This window comes from Bos javanicus, chromosome 22 (genome assembly GCF_032452875.1).
Source record: "Bos javanicus breed banteng chromosome 22, ARS-OSU_banteng_1.0, whole genome shotgun sequence".
NCBI classification, from domain to species: Eukaryota; Metazoa; Chordata; class Mammalia; order Artiodactyla; family Bovidae; genus Bos; species Bos javanicus.
In genome coordinates, this window is record NC_083889.1 from 142,812 (window position 1) to 156,779 (window position 13,968).

General features: G+C 38.7%; 1 pseudogene; it reads right to left on the reverse strand.

Moving 5' to 3' along the window:
• Positions 1–13,968, reverse strand: part of LOC133235650 (ankyrin repeat domain-containing protein 26-like) — a 68,172-nt pseudogene that overhangs the window by 22,792 nt on the left and 31,412 nt on the right.

Sequence of the window (13,968 nt, forward strand, 5' to 3'; positions counted from 1 at the left end):
AAACACATGAAAGAAAGCAGAGAGGTGCGTCTTTGGAAAGACACTGGGAAGAACCTCAAGGGCTACACTGGAAACCTAGAGTTCACTGCCTAAACACAGTGACTCTTACCCATGGGAGTCCTAATTAGATTTACACTATATTTTCTGTTTCGCTTTTAAATACAATAATGCTTAATTTAGGGATTTCCCTGATGGTCCAGTACTTAGGAGTCTGCCTGCCAGTGAGGGGGCAGTGGTTCGATCCCTGGTCCAGGAAGACCCCACATGCCACAGGGCAACTAAACCTGTGCTGCACAACTACTGAAGCCAGCACCCTGGAGCCCATGCTCAGCATCAAGAGAAGCCACCACAGTGAGAAGCCCAAGCATTGCAGCTGCAAAGAACCAGCACAGCCAAAAAGGAAAAAAAAAAAAAAGTAATGCTTAATTTGGGTGACTTTTTAAATGACATGTGGCACATACACCATGAAAGAAAAAATCAAGGAAATATTTGGTGGCGGGGTGGGGGGGGGCGCGGTTACGGTGAGGCAGTTTACTTTTAAACCACCCACATGATGGGGTGATTTCAGCATTATGGATGAAAGACCAGTACCTCATCAGTTCCCCCGCCACCAACAACAATTTGGCTCCCATCCATGGACACACTAAAAATGATACGAGAAAAAACCCCTGCCAACCAAGAATACTCTATCCAGAAAAGTTATGCTTCAGAAATGAAGGAGAAATAAAATCTTTCCCAGAAAAACTAGAGCTGAGGGAGTTCCTCACCACTACACCTGTCTCATAAGAAATGCTGAAAGAAGTCCTCAAACTGAAATTAAAAGATGTTAAATAGTGACATAAAATATATTTAAATATACCACACACTGGTAAAGGCAAGTAGGCAGTCAAATTCAGAATACTCTAATACTGTAATATGGTGGTATGTTAAGAAATTAACTTTAGTATTATGTCTAAAGGACAAAAAAATAAAAATAACTATATCCCTGGCAAAATGTACTCTTGCCTGCCAAATTCCATGGTCAGAGGAGCCTGGTAGGCTGCAGCCCATGGGGTCACTATGAGTCAGACACGACTGAGCGACTTCACTTTCACTTTTCACTTCCATGCATTGGAGAAGGAAATGGCAATCCACTCGAGTGTTCTTGCCTGGAGAATCCCAGGGACGGGGGAGCCTGGTGGGCTGCCATCTCTGGGGTCCCACAGAGTCAGACACGACGGAAGCGACTTAACAGCAGCAGCAGCAGCAGGAAAATGTAAAATGTGATCATCACAACCAATAGCTCAATTCAGTTCAGTTCAGCTCAGTTTAGTCACGCAGTCATATCCGACTCTTTGCGACCCCATGTACTGCAGCTCGCCAGGCCTCCCTGTCCATCAGCAACTCCCGGAGTTTACCCAAACTCATGTCCATTGAGTCAGTGATGCTATACAACCATTTCCTCCTCTGTCATCCCCTTCTCCTCCTGCCCTCAATCTTTCCCACCATCAGGGTCTTTTCCAATGAGTCAGCTCTTCGCATCAGGTGGCCAAAGTATTGGAGTTTCAGCTTCAACATCAGTCCTTCCAATGAACACCCAGGACTGATCGCCTTTAGGATAGACTGGTTGGATCTCCTTGCAGTCCAAGGGACTCTCAAGAGTCTTCTCCAACACCACAGTTCAAGAGGATCAATTCTTAAGCGCTCAGCTTTCTTTATAGTCCAATTCTCACATCCAAACTTATTTCACAGAAAAATAACAAATCACCTGCTGTTACATAGGCTTACCTATCAGAACCTTCATCCTCCATAGCAACAAACTCCTGATTGCTGTTTCCTCCACTCTTTCTCTGCTAAATCAATCCACTCTCATCAGCAGTATCACATACATTGTCTGATACTTCCACTTCACTACTTTTGTGCTTCTTCTTTTCTTCTTCAACCTTTAATGAAAGTTTGATACTAAGAAATTCGGGTACTTAATTATAAACATCTTTTTTTGTTGTTTTCATTAATTTTATTATTTGACTCAGGGTTTGGCCTGATTTTAAGTGATAAAAAAATCTTTTTGTGCTTACTTTAATTTTATCACTAACAAGTCACTGAAATATTTGTGAATCCTACTTCTTCTTGTTTGACGAAAAGAAACAAAATTCCAAAAATTTCAAAAAAGGCTTTCTTCAGTTCAGTTCAATTTAGTCACTCAGTCGTGTCCGACTCTTTGCAACCCCATGAATCACAGCACGCCAGGCCTCCCTGTCCATCACCAACTCCCGAAGTTCACTCAGACTCATGTCCATCGAGTCAGTGATGCTATCCAGCCATCTCATCCTCTGTCGTCCCCTTCTCCTCTTGCCCCCAATCCCTCCCAGCATCAGGGTCTTTTCCAATGAGTCAGCTCTTCGCATGAAGTGGCCAAAGTACTGGAATTTCAGCTTTAGCATCATTCCCTCCAAAGAAATCCCAGGGCCGATCTCCTTCAGAATGGACTGGTTGGATCTCCTCGCAGTCCAAGGGACTCTCAAGAGTCTTCTCCAACACCACAGTTCAAAAGCATCAATTCTTTGGCGCTCAGCCTTCTTCATAGTCCAACTCTCATATCCATACATGACCAGAGCAAAAACCATAGCCTTGACTAGATGAAACTTTGTTGGCAAAGTAATGTCTCTGCTTTTGAATATGCTATCTAGGTTGGTCATAACTTTCCTTCCAAGGAGTAAGCGTCTTTTAATTTCATGGCTGAAGTCACCATCTGCAGTGATTTTGGAGCCCTAAAAAATAGTCTGACACTGTTTCCACTGTTTCCCCATCTATTTCCCATGAAGTGGTGGGACCCGAAGCCATGATCTTCGTTTTCTGAATGTTGAGCTTTAAGCCAACTTTTTCACTCTCCACTTTCACTTTCATCAAGAGGCTTTTGAGTTCCTCTTCACTTTCTGCCATAAGGCTGGTGTCATCTGCATATCTGAGGTGATTGATATTTCTCCTGGCAATCTTGATTCCAGCTTGTGCTGCTTCCAGCCCAGCGTTTCTCATGATGTACTCTGCATAGAAGTTAAATAAGTAGGATGACAATATACAGCCTTGACGTACTCCTTTTCCTATTTGGAACGAGTCTGTTGTTCCATGTCCAGTTCTAACTGTTGCTTCCTGACCTGCATACAAATTTCTCAAGAGGCAGGTCAGGTGATCTGGTATTTCCATGTCTTTCAGAGTTTTCCACAGTTTATTGTGATCCACACAGTCAAAGGCTTTGGCATAGTCAATGAAGCAGAAATAGATGCTTTTCTGGAACTCTCTTGCTTTTCCCATGATCCAGCAGATGTTGGCAATTTGATCTCTAGTTCCTCTGCCTTTTCTAAAACCAGCTTGAACATCAGGAAGTTCATGGTTCACATATTGCTGAAGCCTGGCTTGGAGAATTTTGAGCACTACTTTACTAGCGTGTGAGATGAGTGCAATTGTGTGGTAGTTTGAGCATTCTTTGGCATTGCCTTTCTTTGGGATTGGAATGAAAACTGACTTTTTCCAGTCCTGTGGCCACTGCTGAGTTTTCCAAATTTGCTGGCATATTGAGTGTAGCACTTTCACAGCATCATCCTCCAGGATTTGAAATAGCTTAACTGGAATTCCATCACCTTCACTAGCTTTGTTCGTAGTGATGCTTTCTAAGGCCCACTTGACTTCACATTCCAGGATGTCTGGCTCTAGGTGAGTGATCACACCATCGTGATTATCTGGGTCGTGAAGATCTTCTTTGTACAGTTCTTCTGTGTATTCTTACCATCTCTTAATATCTTCTGCTTCTGTTAGGTCCATACCATTTCTGTCCTTTATAGAACCCATCTTTGCATGAAATGTTCCCTTGGTATCTCTAATTTCCTGAAGAGATCTCTAGTCTTTCCCATTCTGTTGTTTTCCTCTATTTCTTTGCATTGATTGCTGAGGAAGGCTTTCTTATCTCTTCTTGCTATTCTTTGGAACTCTGCATTCAGATGTTTATATCTTTCCTTTTATCCTTTGCTTTTTGCTTCTCTTCTTTTCACAGCTATTTGTAAGGCCTCCCCAGACAGCCATTTTGCTTTTTTGCATTTCTTTACCATGAGGGTAGTCTTTATCCCTGTCTCCTGTCCAGTGTCACGAACCTCATTCCATAGTTCATCAGGCACTCTATCTATCAGATCTAGGCCCTTAAATCTATTTCTCACTTCCAGTGTATAATCATAGGGGGTTTGATTTAGGTCATACCTGAATGGTCTAGTGGTTTTCCCTGCTTTCTTCAATTTAAGTCTGAATTTGGCAATAAGGAGTTCATGATATGAGCCACAGTCAGCTCCTGGTCTTGTTTTTGCTGACTGTATAGAGCTTCTCCATCTTTGGCTGCAAAGAATATAATCAATATGATTTCGGTGTTGACCATCTGGTGATGTCCATGTGTAGAATCTTCTCTTGTGTTGTTGGAAGAGGGTGTTTGTTATGACCAGTGCATTTTCTTGGCAAAACTCTATTAGTCTTTGCCCTGCTTCATTCTGTATTCCAAGGCCAAATTTGCCTGTTACTCAAGGTGTTTCTTGACTTCCTACTTTTGCATTCCAGTCTCCTATAATGAAAAGGACATCTTTTTTGGGTGTTAGTTCTAAAAGGTCTTGTAGGTCTTCATAGAACCGTTCAACTTCAGCTTCTTCAGCATTACTGGTTGGGGCATAGACTTGGATTACCATGATATTGAATGGTTTGCCTTGGAAACGAACAGAGATCATTCTGTTGTTTTTGAGATTGCATCCAAGTACTGCATTTCAGACTGTTTTGTTGACCATAATGGCTACTCCATTTCTTCTGAAGGATTCCTGCCCGCAGTAGTAGATATGATGGTCATCTGAGTTAAATTCACCCATTCCAGTCCATTTTAGTTCTCTGATTCCTAGAATGTTGACATTCACTCTTGCCATCTCTTGTTTGACCACTTCCAATTTGCCTTGATTCATGGACCTGACATTCCAGGTTCCTATGCAATATTGCTCTTTACAGCATTGGACCTTGCTTCTATCACCAGTCACATCCACAGCTGGGTATTCTTTTTGCTTTTGCTCCATCTCTTCATTCTTTCTTAAGATGATGCTTAATAATCTTAAGGGATTATTCATCCCCAGTCTTCCCCATCTAACTGGCAGAGATAGAGAAATTAAAAGACAAAACACACAAAATCTCTCCTCTTCAGTCTTTACCACCTGGATTTTTCACTAAACAGCCAGATTTAGAGGATGTGACACCTTAGTGCCTCAAAAACACTAAAGCTATTCTTTCCCCATGGCCTTTTACATTTCTTTGTTCATTTGGACCCAGGATATATATAACAAAAAAGTGATGGTGTTCACTAAAATATATGAACCAAAGTTTACCAAAACACAAGGAGCAGAGTGAAACTGATGAGTTGTTAGTGTGGAATTCTGGAATATAAATAATGCTTCCCAATTTCACATTCAATAACCATCAAACTTTATAGCTATTGTAGCCCCACTATTTACCAGAAATAGGAGTAAAACCAAAAAAAGTTAAATGATTTTTTTTCTCTTTTCTTTTTCTTTTTTAAATTAATTTATTTTTAATTGAACGAAATTGCTTTACCGAATTTTGTTCTTTTCTGTCAAACCTCAACATAAACCAGCCAAAGTTATACATATATCCCCTGTCTTTTGAACCTCCCTCCCATCTTCCCCCATCCCACCCCTCTAGGTTGATACAGAGCCCCTGTTTGAGTTTTCTGAGCCATACAGCAAATTCCAGTTGGCTATATTTTTACATACAGTAATGTAAGTTTCCATGTTACTCTTTCCATGTTACATCTCACCCTCTCTTCCCCTCACTCCAAGTCCATAAGTCTATTCTCTATGTCTGATTCTCCACTACTGCCCTGTAAATAAATTCTTCAGTACCATTTTCCTAGATTCCATATATGTGTTATAATATGATATTTATCTTTCTCTTTCTGACTTACTTCACTCTGTATAATAGGTTCTAGGTTCACCTAGCTCATTAGAACTGACTCAAGTGCATACCTTTTTATGGCTGAGTAATATTCCATTGTGTATATGAACCACATCTTCTTTATCCATTCATCTGTTGATGGACATCTAGGTTGCTTCCATGTTCTAACTATCGCAACAGTGCTGCAATGAATGATGGGATACACGTGTCTTTTTCAATTTTGGTTTCCTCAGGGTATATGCCTAGGAGTGGAATTGCTGGGTCTTATGGTAGTTTTATTCCTAGTTTTTTAAGGAATCTCCATACAGTCTTCCATAGTGACTGGATCAATTTACATTCCCACCAACAGTGAAAGAGCATTCCCTTTTCTCCACACCCTCTCCAGCATTCATTGCTTGTAGACTTTTTAATGATGGCCATTCTGACTGGTGTGAGGTTATATCTCATGGTAGTTTTTAATTGTATTTCTCTAATAATGAGCGATGTTGAGCATCTTTTCATGTGTTTGTTAGCCATCTGTATGTCGTCTTTGGAGAAATGTCTATTTAGGTCTTTTTCCCACTTTTTGATTGGATTGTTTTTCTGGTATTGAGTTGTATGAGCTGCTTGTATATTTTGGAAATTAATCCTTTGTCAGTTGTTTCATTTGCTATTTTTTTCTCCCATTCTGAGTGCTGTCTTTTCACCTTGCTTATAGTTTCCTTTGCTGTGCAAAAGCTTTTAAGTTTAACCAGGTCCCAGTTGTTTACTTTTGTTTTTATTTCCATTATTCTAGGAGGTGGGTTACAGATGATCTTGCTTTGATTTATGTCATCGAGTATTCTGCCTATGTTTTCCTCTAAGAGTTTTATAGTTTCTAGTCTTACATTTAGGTCTTTAATCCATTTTAATCCAATCGAGCTGGAGAAATCAACCTTCTTGACCATATTATACAACAAAGCTACAGTCATAAAGAAAGTATGGTACTGGCACAAAAACAGAAATATAGACCAATGGAACAAGACTGAAAGCCCAGAAATAAACCCATGCACCTATGGGTACCTTATTTTTGACAAAGGAGGCAAAAATATACAATGGGGCAAAGACAGCCTCTTCAATAAATGGTGCTGGGAAAACTGGATAGCTACATGTAAAAGAATGAGATGAGAACCCTTCTTAACATTAAACACAAAGATAAACTAAATGATTTCTTCAAAGCCCCGAAAGTGGCATTCCCTAGCATTTTATGGCACCAAAAGAGATGATAAAATTCTGTAACTTGAATCTGATAAATTACGAAATGAATTTATCAAATGAATAGTTAAGTTAAACGGAGAAGGCGATGGCACCCCACTCCAGTGCTCTTGCCTGGAAAATCCCATGGATGGAGGAGTCTGGTAGGCTGCAGTCCATGGGGTCACTAAGAGTCGGACACGACTGAGCAACTTCACTTTCACTTTTCACTTTCATGCATGGGAGAAGGAAATGGCAACCCACTCCAGTGTTCTTGCCTGGAGAATCCCAGGGACGGGGGAGCCTGGTGGGCTGCTGTCTATGGGGTTGCACAAAGTCGGACATGACTGAAGCGACTTAGCAGCAGTAGCAGCAGCAGATAAGTTAAAAGCGTGACTTTACCCAAGTAATTTAATGCCTTAGCTGGGGATAGGGCTGATCTCATTTTTCTTTTAAAGGAGAATACCTACAGAGTTTTGTCTGTTGTTAAAACTCAGTCAAGGCACCTCTTACACAAAAGAGCAAACAAGCAAACAAAGAAATTTAAAAGTCTATTACTAGAAGGAAGAAAAATCTCACAGCATCTCAAAACTCAGTTTTCTCCTTTTGAGATAAACACTTAATTTTCGGGGGATGGGAGTTTACACTACTTATGTGACAAAATCACATGTGTCAAAACTTACTACATTTTAGTAAACAACATAATGGAAAAGTCTGTCTCAAAAGAAACATCTTCAAGTGATGATTAAAGAATATGTGGGAGTATACGTGAAAGTTAAAGTGAAAGCCATTCAGTTGTGTCCGACTCTTTGCAACGCTATGGACTATGCAGACCATGGAGTTCCCCAGGCCAGAATATTGGAGTGGATAGTCTTTCTTTCTCTAGGGGATCTTCCCAACCCAGGAATCGAGCCTAGGCCTCCTGCATTGCAGACAAATTCTTTACCAGCTGAGCCACAAGGGAAGCCTTATACATGTACAAGGAAGGGAGTACATGTATTTGTTATTAATTTTTTTAATTTGTTTTGTATTGTTTATTCTATTTTTTATTTTATGTTTATTGTTATTAAATTTGTTATTAAATATTAAAGGGAAGGGAGTACATGTATTTGTCATTAAAAATATCCTGGTGTCCATGTTGGAAATCTAAAATTTATTAAAATTTTACTCTTAAACTTCTTAATCTATGCTTAGCTACTCACAAATCACTGGATCACAAGGAAGAAGTGAAAAATAGCTTGCCTTAGCCTAAAATAGGGGAAAAACATGAACTCATAAACCCAATTTTATCACTGTTTGAATTAATTCATATATGTTAAATCTACCAAAAATTAATTAGATAATTTTTAATGTTATAAAGGCTTCCTCACTTAAAAATATTTCACCTCACTAAATCTTAAATAGGGAATCCCTATAGCACATTTGTAAGATTTTTTTTAAGGACTAATACATGCAAAACAGACAAACTTTATATTACTAGGAGCCAAAATCAAATTAACAACAATCAGAAAGAGGAACAAATCCCTAAATTTTACTGCAAATTATATATTATGATAGTGTTATTCATCAACACATATTACCTGCTTACATTCACTTATGTGTATGCTCAGTCATGTCTGATTCTTTCCATCCCTAAGGACTTTAGCCCACCAGGCTCCTCTGTCCATGGGGATTCTCCAGGCAAGAATCCTGGAGTAGGTTGCCATGCCCTCCTCCAGGGGATCTTCCCAACCCAGGGATTAAACCCAGGTCTCGCACATTACAGGTGGATTCCTTACCATCTGAGCCACCAGGGAAGCCCAACAATACTGAAGTGGGTAGCCGAACCCTTCTCCAGGGGAATTTCCTGACCCAGGAAATGAACTGGGGTCTCCTGCATTGCAGGTGGATTCTTTACCAGCTGAGCTACCAAGGAAGCCCCTACATTCAGTTATATTATATTCTAATATCTACCAATGAAAGTGGATAAAGCATTTTTAGTAATATTTATTGATTTATCACCCCAAAATGAGATAAATTAGAAAGTTATTATTTGTGCCCTAACAACAAAGGTCCAATCTGGAAGCTTCGATTCTCTTAATAGGTAACTGGGTTGATTCTATGACCCCACTCTCTCCCTGAATGTACATCCCTAATCAATTACGCCGAGATCACAGACAGAATGAATCTTTCATCTTGGCGTCACTGACTGGTAATTTCAATGGAAAACCTTGAACCACTGGGAATGATTTCTCTCTCCATGTATCTAGGTCCGGGATCATCATTGTCATATTGTTCATAATTTCAACTGTTTACTCTTACAATTCAGTATTTGATATCACCTTCATAATCATGTAATGAAGTTATAAAAATGGAAGAAGTAAACAATAGTCAGGAATTTTTTTCCCTCAATTCCAAAAACAAACTATAAATATAACAGATTCTAACAATATTTGAAATTTTATAATTAAGGTGTTATAAAAACTATTAAATTATTATCTATTGATTAAATTTTGAAAGGTAATTTTACTTGTCATGACCTTTGTTACACACTGTATTATGCTGTTGAAACATAGAAAACAGTATTAAACCAGAAATTTAAATTTACATTTTTACATACCTGGGAATGGTTGTTTTCATCTCCAACAGGTTTTTCCTCTTCTTCCTCTGATGTCATTTCTAAGTCTAGTTCTGCTGACAAATGTGTATGTTTAGTTAAAAATACTTAGAATATTTAGATAAAAGACATAATCTTTATTTAAAACATAGATTTAAAACACTGTATCAAATGACATCTTAAATCAATCTTAATCTTCAGCTGAATATTTACTTCTTTAAGAAATACTTCCAATGATCTAAAATTTCAACAAACAATTTGAAAAATACCAGATGTCACCAGGATACAGGTACACAAACAGCTCAAAGATTCATTCACAAAATCATCCAAACATCAATGAATAAAACAATCAGAAACCAAACAAAATTTCAAAATACAGGACAGACATATAAAGTCACAATACATTCTCTTCTCTACTTCATAACAGTACCTTTTTAACAACATGCCAAACTTCAACTGCAACATTATTCATGGTTTACAAAATTCCTTACTTTTTTATGCTTTTATCAATTCCTTAATCTGAAATGCTACCCTGTACGCTTCCTGACAAATAACTTTTCATCTTTTAAGACTCAACCTGCTTTGTGAAGTTGTCCTTGATTACAGCTATCTTTTCTCAGATAAACAGGTATCCCTTTCCTTGTAGCTACCTTAGAACTTTATAGATTTTTCTAGTGTATCTTCATCACCTGAATTGTAAATTATTTTTTCACATGCCTATCTTCTTGGCTCCTAAACTGCACAGGACAAGCTCTTAAAAATCACTTTTGTATAAATAGTCCTCATTTATTTTATTCAATAATTATTTATCAGCTTTCTGCTCTGTACTAGACACTGGAGTTTAAAGAAAATGTAGATAAAAGATGTCAGGGAATGCTTTTCTAGAGATAATGCCTGAGCGGAGACTTACACAGTCCAAGGGAAGGAGAGGGAAAGCATGCAAGGCTGTAACAAGATGGGGAGAGAAGCACACACACAACAGGGTAAATATCTGTCGAAAGTAGAGAGACAGGTCAGGAGGGCATCACCAGCAATTCAGAATTCCACAGCAAACGACAGAAAGGGCGAGAGATGAAGTGTCAGGCAGAAGTCAGATTATGAAAGCCTCACATGTCACTTTATGATGCCTGGACATTAATGTGATTTGAAGAGTGGTTCACAGTCACACCTGCTTTTGAGAGAGGTGACTCTAAATGCTACAAGAGGAATGGATTTGAAGGGCATACAAATACATGGAGAGAGATGAATCTGAAGGCATTATTAATGGAAGGAAACAAAGGTTATGCAGGCCTGAACTGGGGGAGCGTTTCCAGAAATACTTAGGGTATAAAATGTTCTGAGTCCAGTATAGAATAAATCATTATGAAGTGAATAAATGTACAAATCCGGGGGCCCTGAAGGAGTAGCCTCTGCTGGTTACTTTCTAAAAGGTATCGACTGAGATGACAAACGATCTACATGAACGGTCTGAAGTCGCTTCTATTTATTTTGTAGTTTTCCTATTTCCCATCTTCCTCTATTGAAGGGACTGGATAGGTTTTATCTGAATTTGTGTTTCGTGGACATACCAAGCTAATGGACAAACAAGGGCAAACAAGTCACTTCTATAGATTAAAAAAAAAAAAAAAAAAAAAAACACTGAGTTTATAGCTTGTAGTCACTATTCTAGGAAATAACTGAGAATCTTTTGTAAATGCAAAGTTAACCCTATAGGTGAGGATAGAAAAGAAAAAACTAGGAGTGAAAAAAAAGAAACAGTATATGATTTCTTACTATAGCTCTGACAATATGACTGATTAAAGGTGTTAAATTAATTGGTATTTATGGACAACACATATTAGACATGGTTACTCAATAGACTGGGCATCCTAGTAGAATCAGAATTGACTTTCTATATACTGCTTTTAATGATACAGCACTCTTTCAATATTGCTATGAAGTTACATTTTGAGAAGGCAATCTCTAGATGTCTACTGAGGTCTCCCAACTAGTCCCAGAGTTCTAAATATAATCCTGCTACCCACTCTCAGGTATATGCTAAATACTAGGCTAACCAAACTTACTTTCTCCTAACTCTCACTGTATTTATTGTATTACTGTGGTCAGAGGGAGAATGCAAACACCTTGCTAAGAGGTATTGCTTGGCTGTAGCTTGCATAAAAGGAGTCAGCACAAGGTAGGTTTTGCCACAAAATCTAATTTGGAGCCGTCAGAATAATGGTTAGGCCGTGCCCAGGTGGCCCACAGTTGAGTGCCCTGGGCTTCTGCATTACCTTGTTTGCTTTTTCTGTTTTCTGGCAGCTGAAACTGGCACAGCTATGGAGCATGTAATTTCCCAGAAACACCGCTCCAATAGCCATCTTTTATCTATTACAGTCACCTGTCCAAATTCTGTGGATGCTGACTGACTTTTGGTCATGACTGTGATGCCAGTGGACACTGATCAGCTTCCAAACGCCCCATTCTTTGGTGAGTCTCATTACTGAGGCTCAAACTAGGAGAATCGGAATCTGGAAAATCTGAAAACAGTTTCCATTTATTAGAATGTAAGTAAGAGTACTGCTCTAACTAACTTGTACAGTCTTTCTTCAGAGAATCAGTTCCATGTCCTCCTCTCCCCTCACTCACTAGTCCTTCAGAGCTTATTATATCTTACACTTCACTGCCATTCATGAAGAGACGTTAACTAGTGTCTCATTTTTTCTACTTGCTAATTTTCTAGTATTACTTACTTTAATTCACTCAATCTCTGTTACATATTCTGTATTCGATAAGAACTTTATTAATAATTATTTTTCTTCAACATACAAATATTTTATTAACAAAATGTATGGCATTTATTTTACATTTAATTATGCATGACAATATTGTGTGTTCTAGAGACCATGGTTTTAAAAACACTTTTAATGAATGGTACTACCTTAATTAATGGTACAAACCAAGACAATGTATTAAAAAGCAAAGACATCACTTTGCCGACAAAGGTCTGTACAGTCAAAGCTATGGTTTTTGCAGTAGTTACAGAGGGATGTGAGAGTTGGACCGTAAAGAAGGCTGAGCGCCAAAGAAATGATGCTTTCAAATTGTGGTGCTACAGAAGACTCTTGAGAGTCCCTGGAGAGCAAAGAGACCAAACCAGTCAATCCTAAGGGAAATAAATCCTGAATACACACTGGAAGGACTGATGCTGAAACTGGAGCTCCAATACTTTGGGCACCTGATTGATGTGAAGAACCAACTCACTGGAAAAGACCCTGATGCTGGAAAATATTGAGGGGAGGAGAAGGAGACAGCAGAGGGTGAGATGGTTGGATAGCATCACTCATTCAGTTGACATGACTAGGCAAACTCAGGGAGATGGTGAAGGACAGGGAGGCCTGGCGTGCTAAAGCCCATGGGGTCACAAAGAGATGGACACGATTTAGCGACTGAACATCACCAACAGCAACTACTTTAATTACAAAGAGACAGCCTTTTTTCAATGTATCAGTGTCTTCAGAACCCATCTTTTAAGCCTTGGATAAATATCATAAACATATAAGAAATGATAGGCTTGTATGTGGCTAATTGTTTCCACGTGAAAATAGGATAAGTCGAGGACAGCACTGGATCCAAAGAGCACAGAGCACCATGAGACAAGAACGAATACAACACAAAAATATTTGCTTCAAAAAAAAAAAAAAAAAAAGCTGTCAGGTCTAAATTTCTTAAGAGAAGTCAAAGAAACAAGCAAGAAACCCTGTTTCAACTCAAGGTCCCCTTTATCATTTCACATCTAACCACTTCAACAGTTTAAAACTGTGGTTCTCAAGTGTGTCCTGAGAATCCCTGAAGTTCAGAGACCATCAGGTCAGGGGGTCCAAGAGGTCAGAACTATTTTTACAACAACACTAAATGTTACTTCATTCTCATTCTCTTCTGAGTGCACAGTGGAGTTCTTCAGAGACACGACATGTGATATTATAACTCTAATGACAAATGGAATTAGCCATTATGATTCTGTGTTCTTGTATTTTAAGTTTTTCAGCTTTGTTTTCCAATACAGTGAACATCAATAAATACAACCTACTTAAACAAAAGTTCCATGGCATTCTCAATGATTTTTAGAAGTACAAAAGGATCCTAAAGCCAAACTTTGAGAATCACTGTTTTAAAAGATTATGTCTATCAAAAAGTCATTAAAGTATGAGTACTTC